This window comes from Castor canadensis, chromosome 2 (genome assembly GCF_047511655.1).
Source record: "Castor canadensis chromosome 2, mCasCan1.hap1v2, whole genome shotgun sequence".
NCBI lineage: Eukaryota > Metazoa > Chordata > Mammalia > Rodentia > Castoridae > Castor > Castor canadensis.
Window position 1 is genome coordinate 127284404 of NC_133387.1, and position 26072 is coordinate 127310475.

The 26072-nt window shown below is 41.4% G+C and overlaps 1 pseudogene; it reads left to right on the forward strand.

The window, feature by feature from the left end:
* Positions 1-19126: 19126 nt before the first annotated feature.
* LOC109686903 (non-POU domain-containing octamer-binding protein pseudogene) lies at positions 19127-21139 on the forward strand (annotated as a pseudogene).
* The last annotated feature ends 4933 nt before the right edge of the window (positions 21140-26072 follow it).

The window sequence follows — 26072 nt, forward strand, 5'->3', positions numbered from 1 at the left end:
AAGGACCCCACAGAAGATTGTGGAAGGTGCTGGGATGGTAAAAGTTGCACACTTGAGTGGTACAAGGGCATCTTATGTAGCTCTCCGGAAGTAGGAAGACATATAACCAATAAATATTTGTCGAATGATGAGCTTGCACAAGTTACTAAACTTTAAGTTTCATTTCCTCTTCTAGCAGAGGAGGGCAAGAATACATACTTTTCATTGTGAGGACTAAATTAAAATTAAGCGTGCAGCCCAGGACCTGTGTAGTAGGTCATCATTCTAAGGGTATGGTCAAGCAGATAGGTGTTCAGCTGGTATTTGTTATATATGCAACAGAAAAATTTTCTCTCCATGATCAATGTTCATCCAGTAGGAGACAATATATTCCTTTTTAAAAGTGTGCCTCTTATGTTTTGATTCCAACTGCAAGGAACACCAATGAGAAACTGTTTCATTATGGACTGGGATTATTATAGTAGCAAGTTCCTTTTACTCACAGTAACCTTATCCAACCTATGAGGCCCTGGATACACACTGGCCCCGCACTGAGGTAAGATATTGTACAGAAATAGCACAGACCTTTGATGATTACAATCAGACACTCACAAGTTTGATTGAGACAAAGAGGCAAAGAAGACAGCAGGGAAAAAAACCAGTGTCCTTTAGGAAAATGTGAATAAGGGAATCACATTAGGAAAATGCTCTTTTTCCCTGAGAACATTTTAGAAAACAAAATGTTGTACAACTGGCTGCTTCTTCCCTCTACACATGAAGCCATGACAAGTTCAAAAAGGAAAATAAACCTTCCTCTCTGGCCCATCCATGACCTTCAGCAGAGGTCACTGAGATGGAAGGAGAAAGTACCAGATTTTCTCCTGTACAATTGTTCCCAGCTTTGCTTTGCACCATTATGAAGCATTAGTGCTAACCATGAAAAGGACTGGATTTATGAAACTGCTCCTAACAAACGAGAGAACTGTTAAGAGTTTGGATACAGATTTTCTTGTACCTTGTGTGTGTGTGTGGTGTGGATTTGAAGTGCGCTCACTTACACCATTCTCCTGACATCTGCGTGACGAATGCCCTCCACTTCACAGAGAAGCGCTCTGAAAGTCAAAGAGGGTTAGAAGGTGCCAGGGCGGGAACTAGGGATTTCAGTTCTTTATCCCACTGCACGTTCCACCATGTCACACCGTCCTGGTCCAAGAGTCCCCGGGGCAGAGGACAAAGGGCAAGGGAAGTTTATGCCTTGTAGGCCTTGCATTGTGCTGGCCCCAGGCATGGTTGTCCTTTTGTAAAACACATGCCGGGATGACATTTGTCATTCTGCATGTGCATGTAAAAGTGACACTCAGCTTTAGGGGACTGGGTCACATTCATGAAAACGGTGACCACAGATGAAGTTCGTTCACGAGAAAGTACTGTGTTGTGAGACAGTACTGTCATTTCTTTGAATCAAATTATACTGTTTCACTGAAAATAAGTTAGGCCTACACCATTTTTAATGCTTCTATTTTGTAGGCATAGTTGCAGTATCTCAAATAGTTTATCTTGAAGAGTGTTATAGGATCAGCTATATTTTTTTGGAGATTTGGAGCAAACTAGGTGTTTGACCAAGGTCCCTCCACAGACCACTGAGAGAACTCCATCTTCCGTTTCCTCTGGTGGGTTCGTGTTTGGGAAGTTAAGAGAATCCTGGACATTCAACAACTGCAGGATTTCTTCTCATAAAACCCAGCTCAGACCTGCATATTGAAAATGAAAAGTGTAGTGTGTACACACATACGTATACACACGCATATTTCCTTTATTTTACAATTAAAAACCACAAAAATTGGTTTGTGAGGTTGGAGTTTCATACTTGTTTTTGGTATGTGTTATACAAAGGAAACAGAGCACTGATGGCCTGATTGATAAAAGATTTGGAAAGTTTTTTTTAAAAAGGATAATAAACATTGAAAACATAACTAATTGTTCCTTTTTTAAACATCTGGAATGTTAATACTTAAGCCCTCTTATTTGGGATAGTATAACATGAAAGAAGAGTTTAATAACACCATCTTTTGTAATTTAACAAAACCTGCAGTGCTTTTCAACACTTTAAATAAAATTGGCCCCAAACACTTCTCAATGCATGTGTCCGTATGTCTGTGTCTCTGTGTGTCTGTCCATGTGTTCAGGGGAGGGGACATGAGATGAGACGGCACATTTACTTGAAGGGACTCTAAGACAGAAATAAAGACCAAGGGATGCAAACCCTGAGCTGTTTAAAGGTTCTATTTTTGCCTTTGTTTTGCTTTGGAGATGTGGATTATTTGTCTTGATCTGATTGTTCTCCTTCTCCTTTGCCCCACCAATCCTACAGCTATTTGAAGTCTGACTCAAGAAAGTCCCCAAGTATCATGAATGGAGAAGTCCAGTTACAGGCGCTCTGTGTGCGTGGGAAGTAGCTGTCGTCTCAACATTTAGAAGGGAGATGCCCACCACCGAAGGAGGACTTTTTGAGCATCACAGCTTAGACATTATACCCAGTTATAGGACCTGAATGCCTACAATTTTAGACTAGATCTGCACTTGCGATCAAACTCAGAGGTATGCACTAAGCAGGACCCCAAATGTACTTGGCAAAACAAAATATAAAACAAGAAACCTTATGTGTTCTAGAGTTAAAATCTCTTTGCCTTTCTTTTAAATACTTGTGTTTTCAATTTTAGGATTGCTAGATAATACTTAAGTAACACCATATTCCCACCAGGCAGGAGAAGAGAAGATTTTTGTCCTTGCCTAGGCTCCTGTCTTCTGTATTTCCATGGTGTCCAGGTCCCTCTCCTACACTCCCAGGTTGTGCCCTGGTCCCTCTACATCAAGGATAGGAGGGAAGGAATGAAAAACGAAAAACTGTGAGACCAAAAGGCTACATTGCGAATGAACTAAGATCTCTGGTTTTTTACATTGGGATATATTAGCATTTTTTTTTACCTTGGATTTGGTTTATCAGTATTTGAATTCCTACCTTTATTATGGCCCTCAATAAGCCAAATTCTCCAATGATTTTCATGGGATTAAGGAGTTATACGCACTCACTAAATATCTGATTCATTTAAAATAAACCTCTTGGTATGAGGTTTATATGTTCAGCATATTTTCTGAACATTCTTATAATGAGTTGTTTTGAAAGTCAAAAGTAACCAAGGCTGATAACATCCATAATTATTTCTCTACAACTTGTACTGTTATGTATTATGTAAAAAAAAAGTCCTCAACTTGAATTAAATAAGTGAGAGATAGAACAGGCTACAGTACTTATGTTAGAAAGCTATTTTTCAGCTTTTGAATTTCTTAGTCATGGCATGACTAAGAAAAACTTTGAACGCCTCCAGACCAGCACACACAATGGGCTTCAATCAGGGAATTTAGTTTTAGCAAAAGAGAACAGAAAATGATTTTTAAAAACCAGCTTCTTTACCTCTGTTTTACCTAGCAACACCCTAATCCTCTTTAAACCCAGGCTCCTTGTACTCCCTGCCTATCACCCAAAATCAGAGGGGCTGGGAGAAAACAAGCCAGCCTCACTCACATGGACAGATGCCCTGTGGCCTCATCCTCTCCCTCAGTGCTCTGGTCTGACATGGGCTTTCACCAATTCTACTACCGTTAAGTATTCATTTTACTCTCCTGCTCTCTAAGCTAGCAGCTTACGCCTGCACACGCTGCCTTCTCTTCCAGCTTCCAACACTTCTCTCTCCTCCCTCAGCTAATGATCTTGCTTCTTATTTCAATACAAGTTTGAGAAACTGGAAGAGAATTATTTCATCTTCTTGCAACCAAACCTACCCCCATGTACTTTGCCATGTCTTCCTTTAAACTGGGGGCCCATGTTCTATTCCAATGTAAGGCCATCCCCCTCCAATTTCATAGTGGATCCCATTATGGGGTCATTTTGGGACCTCACTTCTAGTTATCCTACCTCTCTCTTGTATCTTCCATTGCTACTTTTCTACTTCACCATACCCATCAGCACAAACACAGGTGATCATATCTCCCACTGATACAGATTCTTCTCTGGACCCCACATGCCAGCTATTGACCCATTTCTTTGCTCTACCTTGCAGTAAAACCTTCCAAAGCTTCTTCATCTTGACCTTCCATAGCCACTTCTCTCCCCAATCCACTCCATTCAGGTGGCCTTCTCCATTGCTCCATGGACACCATTCTCCCCAGACTCCTTAGCACCCTCCTTCTAGCCCAATCCCACAACCAGTCCGAGCTCTTACCATTTTTACCAATCAATGGCATTTGCAATAAAGCTGGCCGACAGAATGCATCTCTGCTGTGGCTGAATGTTTTTGTCTCCCCTTCTACACAAATTCATATGTTGAAGGCCTAATCCCATTGTGATGGTATTTGGAGATGGGGCTTTTGGGAGATGATTAGGGTTAGATAGGGTTAGGAGAGTTGAACCTTGGTCAGATGGGATCAGTGTTTTTTTAAAAGAAGCATCAAGTTCTCATTCTCTCTGTTCTTTGCTTTCTCCCTCTCCCTCTCCCTCTGTCTCTGGCTTGTGAGAACACAAGCCAGGATAAACTCCTTCACTAGGAATCTAACTGCTGGCCCCTTTGCCTTGGATCTTCCAGTCTCTAGGACTGTGAGAAGTAAAATTCTGCTATAGTATTTTATTATAATACTATTACAAAATTCTATAGTATTTCGTTATAATAGCCTGAGCTGACTAGTAACTCCTCTTTGCCTGCCAAACCTTCCCACGCTACCCCATTTTGATTAGTGGCACCAGTATTTATTCACTCACTCAGGCCAGAGAGCCAGGAGTCATCCTTGGCTTTCTTTCCCATGTTCCTCATCAAAATTCACCAATAAGTCCTACCAAATTTTCAAAATATACCCCAAATCTTGACCATTTCCTGCCATCTCAACTTCTACTGATGTAGCATAAATCCTTTGTCTTTAGCATAAACTATTGCCCAGTCTTCCAACCAGTCTTCCTGATTCCACTCTTCCACATCCCTAGCCCTCACCCCAACGTAACGTGCCTCACACAGCAGCACCAGACAGCTTCTGGAAAAGTCTGTCAGATACTGTCACCTCCTCTGCCTGCAAGCTGCCCTGGCCTCCAGGATGTTCAGAATAAAACCCCACTGTCCAAATGTCATATCTGGCCACTGCGTGCGTCCGTTCTTCTGATTTTTGATTTGTTTGCTCTTTTCTGGCTACATTTGCTGCTACTAAGCATGTGAATTTTGTTTTGTCTCCAGGTTTCTTCCAGAGCTTTCCAACACTCCCTTCCTCACTTCATTTAGGACTCTGTTCCAACGCTGCCTTCTCACCAAGGCCTTTCTTGAGCATTTCATGTAAGTTGCTACCCTGGTCTTTCTTTTCCCTTACCCTGCTTTATTTCTAGCCATAGCACTTACTGTCATTTACTTTTGATCAACTCTTTCTCCCGCCAGAATGTAAACTCCCAATCTAGAAGGGGCGCCACTAACGAGCAAGTAAGTACATGAATGGATGAACAGTTTTGAATGTTTTTCCAGAAATGGAAAATTCTACTTTGAATTTTACAAATTTTAAGGTGTAAAATCAGTTTGCAAAAATGTGTTCTTTGAATGAGAAGGGAAGGGAAAAAATCCCACAAACCTATAAACAAAAGGGTACAACAGCCAGCGCTAATTCTTTGCAAACTGAGATTTCAAACCAACAGGGGGAGGGGGATGTCAACAAACCTTACAACCACGGTGAAAAGGGAAGTAAATGGAGAAAACTACCTTACTTACATTTGTTTTGGGGATCGTCGGTGAGATGCAGGGTAAGACATCTTGGTTCTACTCAGTTAGCCACAATCTTCTCACCTAGAACTAGAATCTTCTCATTCTAGTCTTTGAACTGGAGTGGCCACATCTTATTTGACCTTTCCTGAAGACTGTCGTGGCTGCTATTGACTTGGGTTTCTTCCCTCACAGCTGTAACTTTCCAGTGAGCCGAGTTTCACTGCTCTCCACCTTCCTCCATCCTGGATTCCAGTGTTGACATTATCATCCATCATCCCCAAAATGCAACCTCTTATCGCGGTTCTTGCCTGGACCTATAGTCCAAAGTGAAATATAATACTGTCCCTGAAATAAAACACTAAGATATTCTTAAAATATTGATTTGAAGAAGCAATCAGAACTTTTTGTTCAGCTGTGAGACTGTGTTAATGAAAATAGAACAAACTTAAAGCATGTTTGATTTTATAAGCAGTGCATCTGAAAGCTATGCTAAGTAGTTTATTCAACCATAGCCTCCAATACATCTCTGGGCACTGACTGGATATAATTGGGCATCAGAGTAAAAGGGCAAGCACCAAAACATTACATCTGAATTAGCTGGCCATTCAAATGAACCAGCCCTGGACTGTGTTTGTCACACTGCTGCACATCAGTCCCCTCTGAGGACATGCTGGGACAAAGGCTCAGGACAGCTCATTCTTTCCATGGTTCTTAGGTTGGCCTTGAGCAGCAAAAGGCACCTGGATTTATTTTCCACGAGCAGCAGCTCAGCAGAACATAAACTAGCAGTGCTGGGGGAACAGAAGGTCCATGAGGAAAAGGGAGCTGCACTCAAGGACTGTATTAAGCCCACAAATGCTACCTGCACGTCACGGCAGCATGTGAGTGGTAAACACTAACATTTTCAAAGGATTGTCTAATATTCATGGCAGAAGCTATAAAAGGTGACTTTGAATAATCCCTTCCCAGAAAACCTGTAAAAGTTTAATAAAATATGCTGCAAAAATGACTCACAGTAGATGTAATTACTGTGCAACCTTGGAAACTGATGTAAAAAATTCAGCTGCCAGCATGTTAACGGCCACCTAATATATGGGTTGTTTGATTGGACTCTTTGGGCAAAACTAGAAAATTCCTAACTCGAAGCTGCCATATATTTTATCAGCGCCAAATTTAGCTACTTTCATTTTTTAAAATGCCATTGTAGGCACCGCAGTGAATCAAGTTAGTGTTGCTTAACTGCTTGCATGCATTACAATCTAAGCCATTTCCCCAAACACTGATTTAACTAGTTATTATTTATTTTTATTTTTTAGAACAGCAGCAGAGTTCTAATGCTTGGCCTATGAAATTTGGCAAAATTATTGCTTTCTTAATAACAAAACCCCCCATGTATTAGTAGCAAAATTTTCTCTTTCACATCATCAGCAACTATTTGAAGGTTTTTAAAAAATACATTCAGCCGAAATTAACAGCTAAGTATAAAATTAGTTTATTTCTATATTGTGTCTTTAATGATACTATGGCATTTTTGTGGGTGGAGAGAAAAGCTGAGTTGTACAGGGCCCATGCTATGTTTGTGCCCGGTGACGTTAACCTTGGTGTAACAGCTAATGCCAACCAAATATGTCAGCCTTTGAAAGATGTCCACTTATTACAATGCGTCCACTCTGTAATCATCACCATTCTAGGCTTTGGCCTCATGAGCTGTCACCTTTAGAAAATTGAACATAAATTGAATTTTGCAAAATTGATTCTATGTTAATGTCACTACAGGTGTTTGCTTGTTAAATGACATTCACAATGAATCTTTCAAAAAGGAGACTAACTCCCCTATTTTGTAAGCAGGCTTATTTGCTTAATAAGCTTACAAATATAACATTTTATTTAAAGCAGGGCCGATCCCAATCACAGGTAAAAGACTGGGTGATAAACAAGGGCTCCAAGGGTCTTCTTTCACATATTAATTAGGACTACTAGGATCACCTAAATGGGGTAGCCACACAGCGTGAGTTATGCCCTCAGTCTAATACCTTCATTGCATGATCCCTCTTTAAGTTGCAAGCAAATAGGGATTTGATGCTATTAATCTATTTGAATTCTCAGTTTTGTAAAGTCAAAACAATGCCTTGTTTTATTTTAAGTGTGCTCTGGCTGAACACTCTTTAATTTTGAAGAGAAGTATCCTTTATTTTTTATTTTTTTCATTTTTCTTTTATTATTCATATGTGCATACAAGGCTTGGTTCATTTCTCCCCCCTGCCCCCACCCCCTCCCTTACCACCCACTCCTCCCCCTCCCGCTCCCGAGAAGTATCCTTTAAAACCATATAAAAGAAGCCAGGATGGAGGATTGGTGGTGCAACTTTCAAGTATGTCAGTAACAATAAAAGTTCTCTGCTTTTTATAGTACCAATTTCATAACTACGAGTACTGAAGCCCAAATTGTTCTACACAATTAATTTCAAGTCTGTATAACTATACTTATAGATGCTGTATGAAATTCAATTTTTCTGTTTTGAAGGTTAGAATATTTTGCTCTTAGTATGATGAAATAGAGCAAATGCTGAGCCTAGAAGTTATTTCAACTGCAAAGGCTGCTTAGACCTTTAATTAGCTTAAATGTGTTTACCTAAGTCATTGTGATGAGTGGTTGGATATCCAAGTCTTACTGAGCCAGCTACTCTTAGTCCAATACTGAGCAACCTAAATTTCAGGATGGTGATTTTAATTTCAGAAGTCTGTAGCATACACGAGATTTAGAAACCTTTAAATTGTCCAGAAACTTGTGGATATCAATAAAAACTGGTATACTTACAAAGTTTTAAATCTTTGAGATTTACTTCATCTCAAATAATTTGGGGGCAAGTTTCTTACAGTAACAAAAATAAGCAAATAACAGTTAAAACAACATTATGAGAACTTGTGTAACATCAAACTGATGGGCTTGCTAACATCAAACTGATGCCAGTGCAGAGTAGTCCTCCCTCCTCTCTCTTCTCTTCTGCCCCCCTCCCCACCCTGCTTTGCAGGGCTGATCAAACCCAGGGCAAGGCCTCCTTCACCGAGATATGCCCCTAGCCCCTTATTTCACTTTTGAAACTAATGTGGACACACTATCCCGAAATATGGCAACTTGGCTTATTGACCTCTTTGACTTTCCCTGGCCTTCTCATGTGAGAGGTGCCGGCCCCTCATAGAGGAGAGGAGGGGAGAGGTGAGGGGAAAGGTGAGGAGAACACAGAGGGACCCTGAGGCAAACCTGGAAGGACAGAACTGTTTCCCTTCCCTTTATTTACCTCCCACACTGTGTCCTATGTTTTCTCCTGACTTTCCACTTTTCATCAAACTTACTATAAAAATGTGTAGGTTTAATCATTCTTTCAGATAGTCATTCCTTTATGAAGGCTCCTATGTCACATACAATTCATATTAACTAACTGTGCACAAGTTTCTCTTGTCAATTCATTTTCTTTTTGTTATAGGGACCCAGCAAAGAACACAGAAGGATGGAAGGAAAATTCCCACTCTACAACACCAAGAGTTAAGAATGATTTTCCCAGCTCAAAAATGTTAACTACAGATGTCCAAGGTCTGCACGGCCTCCACTAACATTTCGCACAGAGCTTAAAGTTGACAACCATGCTGTCAGCGTAAGAGGAAGAAATCAAAAAGAAACTGCATCCATTTTGTTCAAAGTCCTTTCGAAAGGTGAGTAACTGCCCTGTTAAGGGACAAAAAGATACTGAACAATGTCACTTCCAGAGCACCATGGCAAACCACCTGAGGTGAGGCAGTGGTCCATCTGCACCATTAGGGAGATGAGACACCGGGAGGTAGAAAATCCTGTCATGCTCAGGCAGCTGGGATGGGGAGCTTCACTTTCCAAATGGCATTAGAAGGTTCTGATCAAGTTGGAAAATACTCACTTTCTAGATACACCAAAGAACCAGACTTGGTAAGAGCCTCAGTGGAACTGAATCTCTTTCACAACCTCTATGCTCAGGTTAGGGAAATCTGTTTGTAATGACCACCAGTAAACTAGACATATTTTTAAATAATGCTTTAAGATTTGGGGGCAAACAAAAGTCTGTTTATAAAAGAAGGCTATAAGGAGCAAAACCACATTTATACCTTTTTAATAAACTGCTAGAAATCTCAGAACAGCAGCGAGAACAACCAACAATTTGTGTCAGTACAAAAGGTTTTCACATGCAACATCTCAATGGTTACCCTGTCCCCCTAAATGGGAGCAATGTCCGTTAGCTGTCCATCATACAGAAAAGGACACTGAGGCTTTGAAGAGGTGACCATTGTTTTCACAAAGGCATTTGCCACCCTCAATTAAAAAAATTGACCAAACCGAAAAAGAACCACATGCATAGGGATGGAAATTTGTGGCAAGGTCCTGCACTGAAAGTTATAGTGTACATCACATGGGGTTTTACACTCTTCCTTTAAACAAAAGAGAAATTTCAAACACCTGGCCATCTGCTTCATCATCGGACATCTGGCCACCCTTAGGTTTGGATGGATAGTTTACAAGAATGGACCATTTATAGATAATGACATCTAACTCAGCCTTGCTCCAAATTCAGAACACTTAGCACCAACCTACAATGCTGCCACAAAGGAAAGAGGTTACCTATGTTCTTCTGGTCACTTTCTGAATGGCCCTGACTGCCCAAGTTGTGATGGAAGTGTGTGTGAGGGAAGGAGACGGGGACTGCCAAGTGCAATGACACTCTTGGTTTATCACAAACTTTCCGATGCAGCACTAAGTTGAAATGAGTGAAATTTGACCCTGCGAGTCCAGTTCTAATTCTGTGGCTGGAGACCACACGGGAAAGTAAAGCTTGCAGTATGCTTGTGGAATGATTTGGGGATAGCTAAACCACTTCTGAGACAGAAAGGACTTAGGATTTAGTTCAAACTCTTCATCGATTTTCTTCACATACTCACTGGAAAGGTTTATATATAATTAAGAATCCTCTTCTACCTGGTTCCTTTGACTTCCAGTGTTTAACACAGGAGGACAGGAACTGGCCCATACCTGATTTTCTCCGGAGCCAAATGACACTGCCTTGGACAGAGAAGTCCACACGGAAGATTGTCTGATTTCTGCCAAATAAACTTTTAGCACACTGTGTCTAGGAGTGTGCGTGCAGTCCTGTTTCAAGTCCTCTTTGCTGATAATTTAACGCTGTCTTTAAGTTTAAAGCCTATTGCCTTTTCACCAGAAAGCAGTTTTTATTGATGGTAATGAGGAAGGCCATTAGGGGCCTGGAGACTTTTAAAAGGATCTAAGGATGAATGAATAAATAAAAGCTTGATGACTCACTCTGCACCCAGTGCCCTTAGTGTAGCGCACAGCTCCTTTCCTCACAAAGCCGCCCTCCTTAAGCGCATGTTAAATTTCTTTTCTAAGCAAAATGACTATAATTTATTCAGAGAGTATTATGAGATTGCAGAATGTCAGCAATCAAGTAGGCAAGTTGCAAAAAAAAGGAAATACATTTTTACCAGGTTGACTTTTTCCTTCTGAACTCAGTCCCAGGGGAACAACCAGATTCGGCCAGGCTCTTCCTCTGCATCCTTCCTTCCTCGCCAGTGAGATGAGATGGCTCTTTCCATTTTTCATTGCTTTCTTTATTTTATGTTTTCCATCAATTAAAGAATGTCCAGTTGAGTTTTCCTTGTATTGTTGTTTCAGGTTAAACAAGGGGAAATGGGATATTGGGATCCCAGAGAACCGCCTCTCACATTAGTTAAATTAATGTGGTTGATGAATATTTCACATTTAAACATGTAAAGTGTAAATCACAAACTCTGCTCTTAGCACTGGCACACTGGTATAGAGAGGAAACCCCAGGAATTATTTCTTACAAAGACATATGTTGTATTTTCTGAAGGAGAACTTGCCATAGGATGGCAATTATGGAACATTTTGTTTCACAGGGGATTAAACTGTGGCAAATTCCAAGGTGGGAAAATGAGTTTATTAGGATAGCATCTGCTTTTCTCCTTCTGAGAGGATTTCAAGTCCACTGACAGGTTCCTAATGACATGTGCATATGTGGTAAGAAGGCACCTCTCTGTTTTCTTAATACCTGTTTTCCCTTTCTTCTTCTTCTTTCTTCTTTCTTTTTTCTTCTTGGGTTTGAACTCAGGGCCTCACACTTGCTAGGCAGGTGCTCTACCACTTGAGCCACTCCGCCAGCCCTCCCTTTCTTTTTACAGCAGACAGTGGACTTGTGAGAAGGACAGTGTGCCAGACAATGAGGGTTTCATACACAACTGTCCATGAAGGAGCCAGGTGACTCTTCTTTGAGTTGTGGCCACAAGCACCTGTCTTCCCAGGACATGAAGATAATGACAGCCCAGCTCTGGTGGAACACAGTTGTCACTATGTCATTTGGTCTGCAAGGGGATGAGTGCCAAGAGGGCTAGAGATTAGGTTAGCTCCAGCAAGATTCTTGCTTTAAAATGATTGAGTACATTAAAATCTGTACTTAAACAAAGATAATTGAGCAGGTAGTTTTCACTTTAGAAATGTTGCTTCATAAAATGTTCAAAGCACAATTCAATTCACAGATACCGATTTTAAATGCAACCACGGTAAGGTCTGAGGAATAAATGTATTTGAAACCCACTGAGGGCCTTTGCACATCATTTAGGATAGTGTGATAAAGGAATATTACATCAAGTTGGAAGTGTTTGCTCTGAGTCAATTGTCAGTGCACGTACATGAGGCTGGCCAGTGAAAACCAAAACCTTCATTGGCTGGAATGAGTGAGAACGTCCCTTTGCCCTTCACACTGGAAATTAGCCAATCAGCCAAAACGTTCTGCTTCTTGAACCTGTTGTGCCTTTTTGGCTCAGACCCCTTACTCTGGTCATCAGCTACACAGCAACATATGCCATGTGCATGCTGGTGTGCTTTTAAGGACGAGTAAAGTGCTCTTGGAACCAGCAATGTGTGCTTCTCTCTGAGTCAGCGTGGGTTCGGGGGACGAGACTTTTGCTCTTATCTGCATTTGTGGACCATGGAACCAGATTTACACTGGGGTGTTATCAAGCCTGCAAATCATCTCTGAAGTGGATTATTCATAGTAATGTACACACTAACCAACTCACTGATATGCATGTGTAAATTATAACATGTACAGGTGGTTTGGAATATAATGAAGAGGGTTATGTAGTAGGAAACAAATTTCCTTAAACTCTGGAATCACTCATAAGATAGTGAGAAGATTAGAGAAAAAGCATAAGAGAGATGATGTCAACAGAGGGAACAATGGGTTCCCATTGTCCATCCTGCCATCACTCTCACTGGTTACTCCCACATTACTTTTCTCTCTCTCTCTCTCTCTCCTCCCCCCCACTATTGTGTATGACATGACTTCATAGTCTAGTTACCTTTCACCTTTCTTGTAGTTCCCTTATTAGCTGAAGAACTTTGGCATGAATGTTCTTTTTAAACAGAATTTTCTAAAGCACAGTGGCACAGCTTAGCAGTTTAGGAGTCATTCCATCTCCCGAGTCCAGGTCAAATCGGGCAAGGAAATAGAAAGTGACCGCCATGCTAATAGAGGTCGATGTGCTGAAGCAGAACTTGATGCCACAGCTGCTTCCATTTCATTTGGAAACTCACATATCTTCTTCAGGGCAAAGGTGCCACGCAGTGCCACCAGATGGCAGCACCTCTGGAAGGACAGGCCACCTGCACCAGGACACTTCCTGTGTCACTGGCATTGCCCTGACACTTGTGCTGTCCTAGAAAATAGCAAATCAGGATTTTGACGGCAGACTGGATCTGCTAGCAGTCCAGAAGACTTAGTAAGTTAACACGGCTTACGTAAACATTTAGTAAGCTAATGGTTACGGAATACATGGAAATAGGTTGAAATACAGGTGACGTGAAGATTTTCATTCACCAGCTCTTAATTAATTAATAATTCTTGCCCATAATTTCCAATATACATTAGAAGTCCTGTTATGTTTGCATTTTGAGAAGTTTTTATATGTATATTAATGTCTTTAGCAGAACCAAGCAAGATAAAAGATAAGAAATATATTCTTACATATTGCTAAGACTTACGTGGGCATGCACATTCAATTGAACATATTACTGTTCTGCAGCAGAGTGCAGAAGCATCTCCATGTCCTCACCTGTGCTGATACACTCAGGATCAATTCCTGAAGGGTGCAGTAGTCCGTCAACTAGTCAGTCACAATTCACGGTAATTACAGCAACAGCTCACAGAAACACCTCATCTTTGAATTCCTTTACACTTCATAGAGACTTAGGAGGAAAGAAGAGTGTTCATGTTATAAAATGCAATTTCATCTTGTGTGTAAGAAACTAAGCTCATTAACACTGCAATAAGTTTGTTCCATCCAGTAGTGATAGTTTTCTACAATGTGTCCAGGACTATAGGAAGTTTAGGATCAGTACAGACACCAAGACTAACCCACACCATACTTTCCCCAACTCGGCATGGCCAAATATGAACCGGTCACCTTCCTTTCCAAGCATACCTTCCTTGTTTTGGGAAACACCATCTGACACCTGGCTGCCCAAAGCTGAGACTGCTTCTTGCCCTTGTTGCTTTGTCTTCCTTAGCTCCTCCTCCCCACCCCAAGCAGCCAACAAGGCAAGTGGTTCCTTCCTACTTAAAATCCCATGCAGACACCTATCTCTCCCTGTCCCTTTACTTGCACCTTCATTTAAGGTTGCTGTTATCCGCATGTTGCTTGGATTTCTGTGACGCTTCCAAACTCCTTGCCTTCACTTGCAATCTCTTTTCAATCCATTTGCCATATTTCTGCCCCAGTAATCTTTCCCTAAGATATATTATTTTTAAAAATGTTTAAGCCCCTGTATGCTTAAAGTCATTCAATCGCTTCTAGACTACAGTCGAACTCCTTAGCATGACTTGCAAGGACTGTAGAGCTTGGCCTCTGTTTACTTCCCCAGCTCTGCGTGTCCTCCTGCACCATTATAGCCAGGTGGAATCAGCAGCCATCATCCAACTGTCTGCTCACTCTGACCTCAGTGTCGGAATTCTCTGCTCCCTTGATATCGAGGGCCCTGCTCCAACACTGCCAATCACCAGCATGATTCCCTGGAGGCTGCATGTATCTTTCACTGGTGGTCTTCCCTGAGCCTCTGCATGGTCCTATCACAGCCACTCAGCATTTGACAAAAACCCCTCAGGTGTCTGCTGATGCTGGTTTAGGTGCTTACAATGTGCAACTGAACAGGAGCAAAACCCTTGCCTCCACAGCATGGGCCTTGCATCCTTTCAGTGTTGTCATGACAACTCATCTTCCATTTTGCTGACTCCTTCCTCACTAGAAGGCAGAGATTCTCCTGAGGTTGTTGTGGGGGTTTTTTGGTTTGTTTGTTTGTTTCTTGCATTATTGGGGTTTGAACTCAGGACTTTGCACCTGTAAGGCAAGTATTCTAACGCTTGAGTAGAGAGCCTCCAGCCTTTTTTGCTCTGGTTATTTTGGAGATAGGGTCTCACTTTTGGTCTAAGCCAGCCTGGACTCTGACCCTCCTATTTTATGCTTCCTGCTGCACTGGAATGATGGGTGTGATCTATCATACCCAGCATTTTCCCCTTGAGATGGGGTCTCACAAATGTTTTTGCCCTAGCTGGCCTGGAACTGTGATCCTCCTGATCTCACTTTTCAACATAGCTTGGAATGGCAGGCATGAACCACAACGCCCAGGTACTGGTTGAGATGGGGTCTCCTGAACTCTTTGCCCAGGATGGCCTCTAACTGCAGCTCTCCCAGTCTCAGCCTTCTCAGTAGGTAGGAGCCAGCAGTGCCCAGGTTGTGTTTTGATTGGCACAATGTCAATTTCCACTGAAAGAATGACTAAACTAGACAAATGGGAACCAGAGAAATGGCAATTTATTTCTTCCATCTTAGGTCATTACAGTCATTTTGAAGCCAGGGAAACTTATTTAGAAGTAAAGAATCCAAATCCTTTACATTACTTGGAACTCTGATGAATAAACATGTGACTATGTCTTTAAAGTTATATATCACTCCTCCTAAAGTTGATCTCAGTCATTGAGTCCGTCTATAACTTGCTTAATTTCTAGGTTTACCTGCCGATTTTTCTGACTGCCAGAGTCTGTAGTGGAAGAAAGTCATGTGAAGGATAGGAACACGAGATGGCTTTCTAAAATATAAGAGTCTGCACAGGAGGCACAGTGTTCAAAGATGACTCGGAGAGAAAGATGTTTTTCTTATGAACCGAACGGAGCCACATGAAATTCCTGAGCTGTTCTTCAGAACTGGAAACAAATATCCGAGCTTCATGTGTTTTTATGTGTCACTGCCTCATTTCCTCTAAGGAAAATGAAGAACACAGCAAAAATCTGCTTTTGCAAAGAACATATCAGATGGACCTGAAAATTCAGGAGATAATTACTTTTAAGATGATCTCAGGGAAAGAAGAATTTCCCGTGACACGTACAGCTGGCCCTACAAACCAAGTATGATCAATGGGGACTTTTAAAATGGTCGTAAAAATGTGCATTTCCCACCTGCCTGTGACACGCAGGTGTCTGTTTTTAAACAGGTTTGTATTTTCTGCCTCCTAGGAGCTTTATCTTCCCTCTCTGTTGGTCATTTCGCTTTTGTGGCGATCACAAGTCCACTTGATACCAGTGACTTACATGTCCCTCTGCTCTGCGAGTGTGGGTAATCGCCTTTTTGTACACCAATTTGCTTACACTGCAGTCCATGCTGGTAATTCTGCACATTGCCTGACCTCTGAATGGAAAAATAATAACAAGTTAAAACAGTCATTTTACCTGAAGTCGATAAGGCCATAACACTCACCCTGGTTTCAATTCATCCACTCATTCTCGACTTTGAGAGGAAGGAATAATGACAGGTTGCAGGCACTTTATTTCAAAATTCACTCACAAAGTTATTGACAAGCATTTTTCACAGAGACAGCTCTTCTCTCTGACCCTCGTGAGCTGTTTACATGAAAAATACTCTTTCTTGTAGATTAATGAGAGAGGAACCTAATTCCATACCAAACATGTAGCAATTGCTTTAGCATCTCTGTTTTTGATATGGGAACAAAAATAGGGATAATTTGCCTCAAATTGCAGTCACTTCAGTCATAATAAAATCTCAGAGAGTACTGTTTGCTTTCAACTTTCATTAGGTAAGCTGAGGCTGTTATTAAGGTACCAACACATAAATGTTATATTAGCACTTAGCAGGAGCATAGCATTCTCCTCCAGGAGCTAAATTCTACCCTTGTCAATATAATTCTGTGCTAAGTGCAGTAAAAGAGTGTGAAAAGATGAAATAGTGAAGCTTTGAACTAGAGGAAAAGAAATACCTTGTCCATTCAAGCTTAAAGGCCATTTTGTTGGCCCAAGGTGCTCTAGTCAGAAAATAAGTCCAAGAGAAACTCTTGCAAGTCAAGTCATACAATGAGACAAAGTTTCAGACACATTCTCTTTTTCTGAGGTTGCTACATCAGTCACTTTCTGCATGCCTTCAACTGACATTTCAATTGAGGGAAGAAATAATAAGTATAAGATGGAGCTCTCTCTGGAGAGCAAATGGTAATCATTCTGGGTGGGCCACTGTGCATACTACTCACACATGTTTTAATTTTTTTAGTATGGTAAGCCCTTTAAAACTGCAAGGTCTTATGTGTGATGGAGCTGTTAAAATTAAATATGCATTTATCCTTACTCTTACCCTATTATCTTTTAGATACTACTCTTAAAATAACTATCTCCAAAGTTAGGGCCTTTGTGCTTGGAGAAATGAGTATTATCTAATCCAAAGAGGGGAAAAAAAAAGAAAGGGGAGGAGCACCTAAAAGCTTGCGTGGCCTGACTTTGTCATCTTCCAACGTTTTTCCTGGCCAGTCAAGTCTTCATCATACCATCACTCAACAATTACAGTCTCTTAAGGAGCTATTGTCATTCGTATTACTCAGCATCCTTAATGACACAAAATTACATATTTTAATGGCTGAACTCAGACCACAATGTTTTCAGGTGGCGGGGAGCATCACCTGATGTGAGCAATGTCCCTCTGTGCTTCTGAAACATGATGAGAAGGAACGACATACGGTGCTTGACTGTCTCACGATGTCGGTGTGAGGACTGCTGAGATGCTGCAGTTATAGACCTGACTGTATGTGTATTTGTGAGTTAAGGCTGCTGTTGCACTAAACTGAGAAATTCTGTCATCCATCCTTTCCTTGGGGTCAGTCCATTTTCATCCCCACATCCTCACATCCCTTGTGTTCTGGTAATCCTGGAGATGGCCTGTGATTGCTTACTGTGCATTTCTACTGATATCTCCTGACACTTCAGAGTACGTCATGGATTTAGCAGGTGATCACTGTAACCATGTTGTAAAGATAGTGGTTTGTAGCCTTCATATGAACAAAAGAGCCCTTCTTTTACAAGGCCAACTTAAACTAACATGAAATATATAAATAATTCTTCAAAAAACAATTTGGGCAATAGAATGAAAACTATTCTATATATTAGCACTTATATAGATAGATATACACACTTACATGAATACATATCTGAATGTGACAAACAATATCAGGGTGAGGACAAGACCCATGTTTCTTGTGAGTTTCAGCGGGCCTATAAGAATGGAGAACACCAAGACGGGCCCTTTGTTTACTGAACAGAGTGACACTTGAGAGGACAAGGAGAGAAGAGTGGGTGGAGCCTAGGACAAGGTCAGCTCATTGTGACAAGACTAATGACAGGTGAGGAGTCGTGGCACAGGGCTGTTAATAGGAATTAAGAACAGATTTCTAGTGGAGATGTTTTAAATAGTTTTGATGTGCTCTGTGAATTCTATCTTTTTCCTTTGAACTCCCCCCTGAAAACTCCAGCAAAGTTTTCATTTTTCTCTTATAATTTGTAAAGATAGATTTGCTTTGAAGGAAGGTGACCAAATGTATACTGTCCTTTCAAGTCAATATCGCTAATGCTCACATAGACATTGAAAGCACTGTAGTTCCATTTACATATTCTTCCTTTTTGAGGAGCAATACAGAACTCTAAGTCAGCATAGGATAGAGACCTGCACTCCCATGGTTACCACAGCGCTAGTCACAACAGCTGTGGAAGAAGCCTTGGTGCCCATCAACCCAAGGATGTATAGGAAAATGTGGTCTACGTACACAATGGAGTTTTGTTCAGCCATAAAGAAGAACAAAGTTATCTCATTTGCAGGAAGATGGATGGAACTGGGGATCATCTTGTTCAGTAAAGTAAGCCAGGCTCAGAAAGACAAATACCATATTTCCTCTCATGCAGAACTAGAGTTTTTAAAAAAAGGTACGAAAGTAGAATGAAGGGACGGTAGAGGCCGTGTAGCATCACCGTTACTCTGAGGAGAGAACTGTTGGTACAGGGGTGACAAAATGCAGAGCAATAAAACCTTTAGCTCGGAGAAGCAGAACCATACTCCAAGGAAGCATCATCAGCATCACCACCAGCAGCACCGCCGCCGCCAATACCTGCAAATGAGCAACAGGCCAGTAGCCAAAATGAAGGCTTGACAATTGGCCTGAAGAATTTTAGGAAACCAGGAGAGAAGACCTTTACCCACCGTAGCCATCTCTTTGTGGACAATCTTCCCCCTGACATCACTGAGGGGGAAATGAGGAAACTCTCCGAGAAGTATGGGAAGGCAGGAGACGTTTTCATTCATAAGGGTAAAGGCTTTGGCTTTATTCGCTTGGAAACAGAACGCTTGCAGATTGCCGAAGTGGAGCTGGACAACAAGCCACTCGGTGGAAAGCTGCTGCGTGCGCGCTTTGCCTGTCATAGTGCATCCCTTACGCTTCGAAACCTTCCTCAGTATGTGTCCAATGAACTGTTGGAAGAAGCTTTTCCTGTGTTTGGCCAGGTGGAGAGGGCTGTAGTCATTGTGGATGATCGAGGAAGGCCCTCAGGAAAAGGCACTGCTGACTTCTCAGGGAAGCCAGCTGCTCGGAAAGCTCTGGACAGATGCAGTGAAGGCTCCTTCCCGCGAACCACATTTCCTCCGCCTCTGACTGTGGAGCCCATGGACCAATTAGATGGTGAACAGGGACTTCCAGAGAAGTTGGTTCTAAAACCCAGCAACTTCACAAGGAGCCAGAGCAGCCACCCAGATGTGCACAGCCTGGCTCCTTTGAGTATGAGTATGCCATGCGCTGGAAGGCACTCATTGAGATGGAGAGGCAGCAGCAGGACGAAGTGGACCGCAGTATCAAGGAGGCTCGTGGGAAGCTGGAGCTGGAGATGGAGGCAGCTCGCCCAGATCATGCTGATGAGGCGCCACGAAGAACTTCGGAGAATGGAAGAGCTGCTTAACCAAGAGGTTAAAAAACGAAAGCAGCTGGAGCTCAGGCAGGAGGGGGAGTGTAGGCGCCAAGAGGAAGAAATGCGACGGCAGCAAGAAGAAATGACGCGGTGGCAGCAGGAAGGATTCAAGGGAACCTTCCCTGATGCGAAAGAGCAAGAGATAGGAGAGGTCAGATGGCTCTGGGAGGTGCTATGGGCATAAACAGCACAGGCGCCATGCCCCCTGCTCCTGTAGCCAGCTGGTACCCCAGCTCCTCCAGGACCTGCCACTATGCCGATGAAATCTTGGGATTGACCCCACCAACCGCTGAGCGCTTTGGCCAAGCTGCTACAATGGAAGGAATTGGGGCAAATGGTGGAATTCCTCCTGCATTCAACCGTGCAGCTCCTGGAGCTGAATTTACTCCCAACAAACGTCGCCCATACTAATAAAGTTGCCGTGACTAGTTTCCCAAAACCCTTAAAAGAAGGACCCTTTTTGGACTAGCCAGAATTCTACCCTGGAAAAGTGTTGGGGGATTCCTCCCAATAAATAGATCTTCCCTGCCTGTGCTACTCTAGGGAATGTACCTAGAGGCAGAGGGCAAGGGAGGGGTGGTATTTAACAAATCAGCTCTGTGTGGGGTACTGTTAGCAATTCTGTGAGGTGCATTCCTGAAGTCTCAAATGTGATTGCTGAGTGCCCTGGGAACCAATTGGATCTATTTAGAGCCCCATTAATCTTTTGTGTCCATCATGTTTATTTGCTTTCTCATTCTTACATCCCTCAACTCCACAGACACTGCCATATATACCACAAAAACCAAACATCCCCCGATGACCTAGCCCCATTCCTCCATTTGCTCCCAGGTGAAAATTCAGGCAAATGTCCACAGAGGTCACAGATTGCATACATCACGGTTCTGTTATATCCCATATATTACCCCTTTATGTCCTAAGGAAGACATTTTCTCTTAGAGATTTTCATTTTAGTATATCTAAAAAAAAATCTTGTGTTACCTTGCCTCCATCTTTGTCTTGGGTGAGGACAACTCAAGCTGTGATTTTGCTCTTCACAGCTTTTCTTGATAGGCCTGGTACAATCTTGGGAACAGGGTTGCTGAATACTGAAGGTCTGACAGTAGCTCTTAGCCTTGCCTACCATGTAGTTAAATGCTGTGCTTTTTTTTTTTGGTATAATGTTTGATTTGTCCCTGACACCTTAAAGTTGGAGTTTTTCTAAGTAATGGAGTAGTAATGCAGCATCAACTTATTAAAATACATTTTAAGCCTTTAAAAAACAGAAAGAAAGTAGAATGAAGACTGTATGGGAAGAGGATGGGGACCAGTGGGATGGGCCCAGGGGAGGGTGATAGGGTAAAGATGGCCAAAGCACAATAGAAATGTGTTGAAAATGTCATCATGAAAGCCAGTAAAATGTTATTTTTTAAAACAGCAAGATAAAATAAGAATGTGACTAATGAATTGCAGCTGTGTGGCACTGGTGTTGTCACTCCCATTGGCTTGAATACTGGCTCTACCCAGCCTATCATTGAACTGCTCCATGTCCTCATCTGTGCAATGAGGACAACACTTGTTCCTGTCTCAGGGGCGTTGAGATGATGACATTCTGATCTGTCTGGATGGTCTCCTTAGATTTGGGTACCGTGGTAGGTGTGTCTCCCTGGGTTTACCTCTGTGTTGATGCTCCTGAGTGCTGTATCTCTTAAACGTCTTTCTACTTTGCCACCCCCAAGAAGAGGACCTCAACAAAATTTTCATTTTTCTCAATTAAGGTGCTAATTCGGCACCAACATATATGAACATAGGCGATAAAATTACAGTAAATCTCCCCCCATTCACTGTTAGTGATCTAATCTTCTTCTTCTTCTTCTTTTTTGTAGTACTGTGTTTGAACTCAGCACTTCGTACTTGCTAGGCAAGTGCTCTACCACTTGAGCCTCTCAGATTCTTTCATCCATTATGGAAAGAAAGCTCTGCCTTAAATTAGAAATAACCCTTTAAAGTTATAGCTGAGGAAGATCATGTATCATAGGGAGAGAGTAAAAGGAGGAAGTTAAGAAGGTGAATATGGTTGATGTACTTCCTATACAAGACTGAATATAGAATTTTCAAACCAGTTGAAATCACCATAAGAAGGGGACTAAGGTAGAAAGGAGAAAAATAGAGGAGATGAAGCAATTCCATATATATATATTCCATATACATATGGAAAAGTCACAATGAAACTCCCCGTACAGCTGTCTTAAGCAAACAAAAAATGTCTTTTTTTTTTCAAAAACAGAGATCAGAGGGCAAAACAGGTCCTGTCTAGGGGGTTGAAATCAGTGGGAGGGGGGATGACATAACAAAGGGTGTGTGAGGGTGAATATGGTAGAAATATTATGTACTCATATATGAAAATGAAAAAAATGAGACCTGTTGAAACTATTCCAGGAATGGGGAGAGAGGGGATAAAGGAGAATGAGGGAGGGTGAATTCAACTATCATATATTGTAAGAACCTTTGTAACTATCACAATGTACCCTCTGTACAACAATAATAAGAAAATTAAGTTAGCTGAACAGAATTGCTCAGATGTTCCCTCACTTACTTAGTGAACTGAGGTTATGATTTAATATTGGAAAATGATATTTCAGGACAATAATACATGACTTTATCTCTTACACTGGCAGAAAGAGAACTTACGTGTACTTAACACATAGTGATGCTCATGTGCCAAGAAAAGGCCAAATGACACCACAAGACCCAGCACAAAAGAAGATTTTACAATGGCTCACATAGAGAGAAAGAGTACAGAAATGAATCATTACACGCCATACTGCTAGATGGCTGTCCCATCCAGCAAGGAAGTGAGGTCCTAAGGAATCAGCACTTACATGATAAGATGACCACATAAGGCTTCGTTCTAAGAATTAGTCTGCGATAGCCAGGGGCAGCCCAGAGAAATAAATGCAGAAGATGCTCTTGTTGCATAGTATTTCATTAATATCATAAGGAGAATTGTTAAATGACTGCCACTCTAAATAAAGATGTGTGTATTTGTAACTAAAACAGCATTGGCACAGTAAAGTCATGATTTTAACTGTGGTTATGCTGGTCTCTAGCATTTTTAATTTAACCTTGCATTTGTTTTGTTGCACTGGGTCAAAACTAAAGAGAAAAGTGCTCATGGTGAGAAAAAGCTGAGTCTGTGTGAGAACTTTTTTCTGACTTTCGAGTGTAGAAGTTTGAGAAACGCTCTGTGGGAGGGACCTGCTTTGCTGTGCTGAGTGTTTCAAACCGGATCACTACCAAAAGTAATGTGCAGTTTCAGTTGAATTCTATTCAAGAGCTGGGACGGGCTGGTGGACATCATCATTACTGACAAAGATGGAGATGAGAATGGTGAGGATGACTCTGCAAAGCTGAAAGATTGCCCTTCCCGTCGACAGGATGTACACTGAGCTACACTGACCCACTGACAAATCCTGCCCAGGGGAACTAATGCACATCTTTGTGATTTTGCATTTTCTAATCCACAAAATGTGCAACACCTACCTGAATATCTTAGAAAGTGAAGGGGAGGAAAAAGGAGCGTATGGGATAGAAGACTCCATGACTCACTGAGGATGGTGTTTCATTAAGAATAATCTCAGGGCCTACTAACTCGGAGTCCCTCAGGCCGCTTAGTGATCAGTCTAGGTTATAAGAAGTTGAATTTTGACCCTTGGTTAGAATAAAATACTGCTGATGAAATTTGATTGCTCTCAGAAGCTACATATCACTAAAATTTTGGCACAATTTGAAGACACAAGAAAGCTTCAAAGCAGGAAAGACCACTCTATCTCTGGTAAGCGTAAAACATATTGGTAAAGATGCACAAAGAAAGGTAAGAATGGCGCCCCCTGCAGCTGTGACCCACATTACTGCAGCTAGAACCCAAACTGAGAAGCAGGCAACTCCAGCTTCACCACCCAGCTTCTGCCCTTAAGTCAATGGTAAGTAACACCCCATCACTCACTACCACCTTTAATCTCCCTGCCAAAACCTTTTAATTTTTAAACAGTCCTATTTTACAAATCATCTCCTCCTTCATGTATTCTCCCAGCTAAAGAATTAATTTTGTAAGCAAAATATCTAAACAGTAAGCATAATAGGAAGGAGACAGGTTAAAGCCCATTAGCAGCAAGGAGCAGATGTAGGGAAACTCAGCAGCTCCCCTCCATCTCCTTCACAGCAGGCCTGGGCCCCAAGCTGTGAGTCAGTTCTATAGCACAATGCCCAGCTGCTGTTTCCACAATTGCACCTCCATTGCTTCAAGTAGAATACTAAGAATTCACTTTGATTTTTGATTTTTTTCTTTGCCATAATAAGGACTGAAAGGACCCGTCAGAGTTAAAATGTAAAGTTAAGCACAAGTGCCAGCTAATCAGGAGACTATAAAAATATAATTGATAAGAAAATAATTATAGATTGTAAAGTCATTTTATGATTTAAAATATTAACTTCATCACAAACTGAGGCTTCCGAAGTTGAATAAAATTGGTACTGGCTCCAGTTAGACTTCCTTGATAAATTGTGCAATATTCAGCATTCAGTAGAATGCGTGTTACACGACAGACAAAAAAAGGTAACTGTGTAAGGATCGAAGCAACTCTAATTATGACTCAAATTAAAAGCAAATGAATTCTGTTATAAGAGGAATAATTTTGAATTATCAGACTAGGATTTCTTTTTTCATGCATAATGTTAAAATCAAACCATGTTTGAGGAGATAGTAGTTTCAACTAAATTAGGTGTATATAGAAGTGAATATGAGCCTGGCTTTATCTTTCCTAGACATTAAAGTCCTTTTCTGGGGCTGAACATCATACCTGTGTGTCTACAGACACTGCTGAAGAGATAGGCATCAGTGTGAATTCACCTGCTGGACTGGAGGTCCAGGATGGATTGTTAGGACATAATTTACTCAGAAAAATGAACATGAACTGTGGAATCTAATTCACGGGGTTCCCAACAAATCGGACTGCAGCAGATATAAATGTAACAGTCAATAAATTCATCTGCTTATTCTTACAACTTTGTAAGTTACTCCCAAAGCGGATGCTATGTGTTTGTTGGGTCTGTGTAGACTTAGCTTTTACAATAGATTCGTTCAGCCGAGTTGGATAGCCAGGGCATTTTAAAAAGAACGGCACTGACTATGTTCCAGGAAAGCTACTCTAGACCCTCCAAAGACAGGCAGAGAAGTCTCTTAGAAGCACAACACTAGGAAAGTGGGAAGGCACATTCTGAATGTTCTGGGATTCTAATGTAAACTTACAACCCTTCCGCAGAAAAGCAATAAAATTGGCCTCAAAGCATGGAACAGAGCTAAGCTTTCAAGTAAAGGGCTAAGTTTCCCATGTCATGAAAAGTCATACTTCGAAGTCAAGAGGATCATTCACTGACATCCCAAGGTTGCTCTATTGCTTGGAATCGCTTACCCACTTTCCTGTGTCAAAGAAGGAAAGCTGGGTTTTGTGGCTCGTCTCCTCTAATGAATGAAAACATTCGTGTTCATCTTTAAATGCAGAGAGGGCTCAGAGCTTATGTCAAGTAGACCATGTGTTTGGAAACCTCAGTTGGTAGGTAACACCAGAAGTCATAGTGACAGTCACCAAAGTCATCGGTTCCTTGGTAATGTCAACATTTTACTGTGTGGTGTGAGTGGCTCTAGAGACAACTGCTCTCCCTTAGTTGTTTCCCACAGAAAGCCTATGGTTATAAGGATTTTCCTAAAGTTTTCTACTAGAAGTACAGAATTTACAATTTGCAGTGAATTCTGCTTTTAGATTTAACTAAAAATTGGCTGGGAAGAATAGAATTGAATAAAAAATAAAGAACATTGAATAAAGAATAAAGAACATTGAATAAAGAATAAAGAACTGAATAAAGAAAAA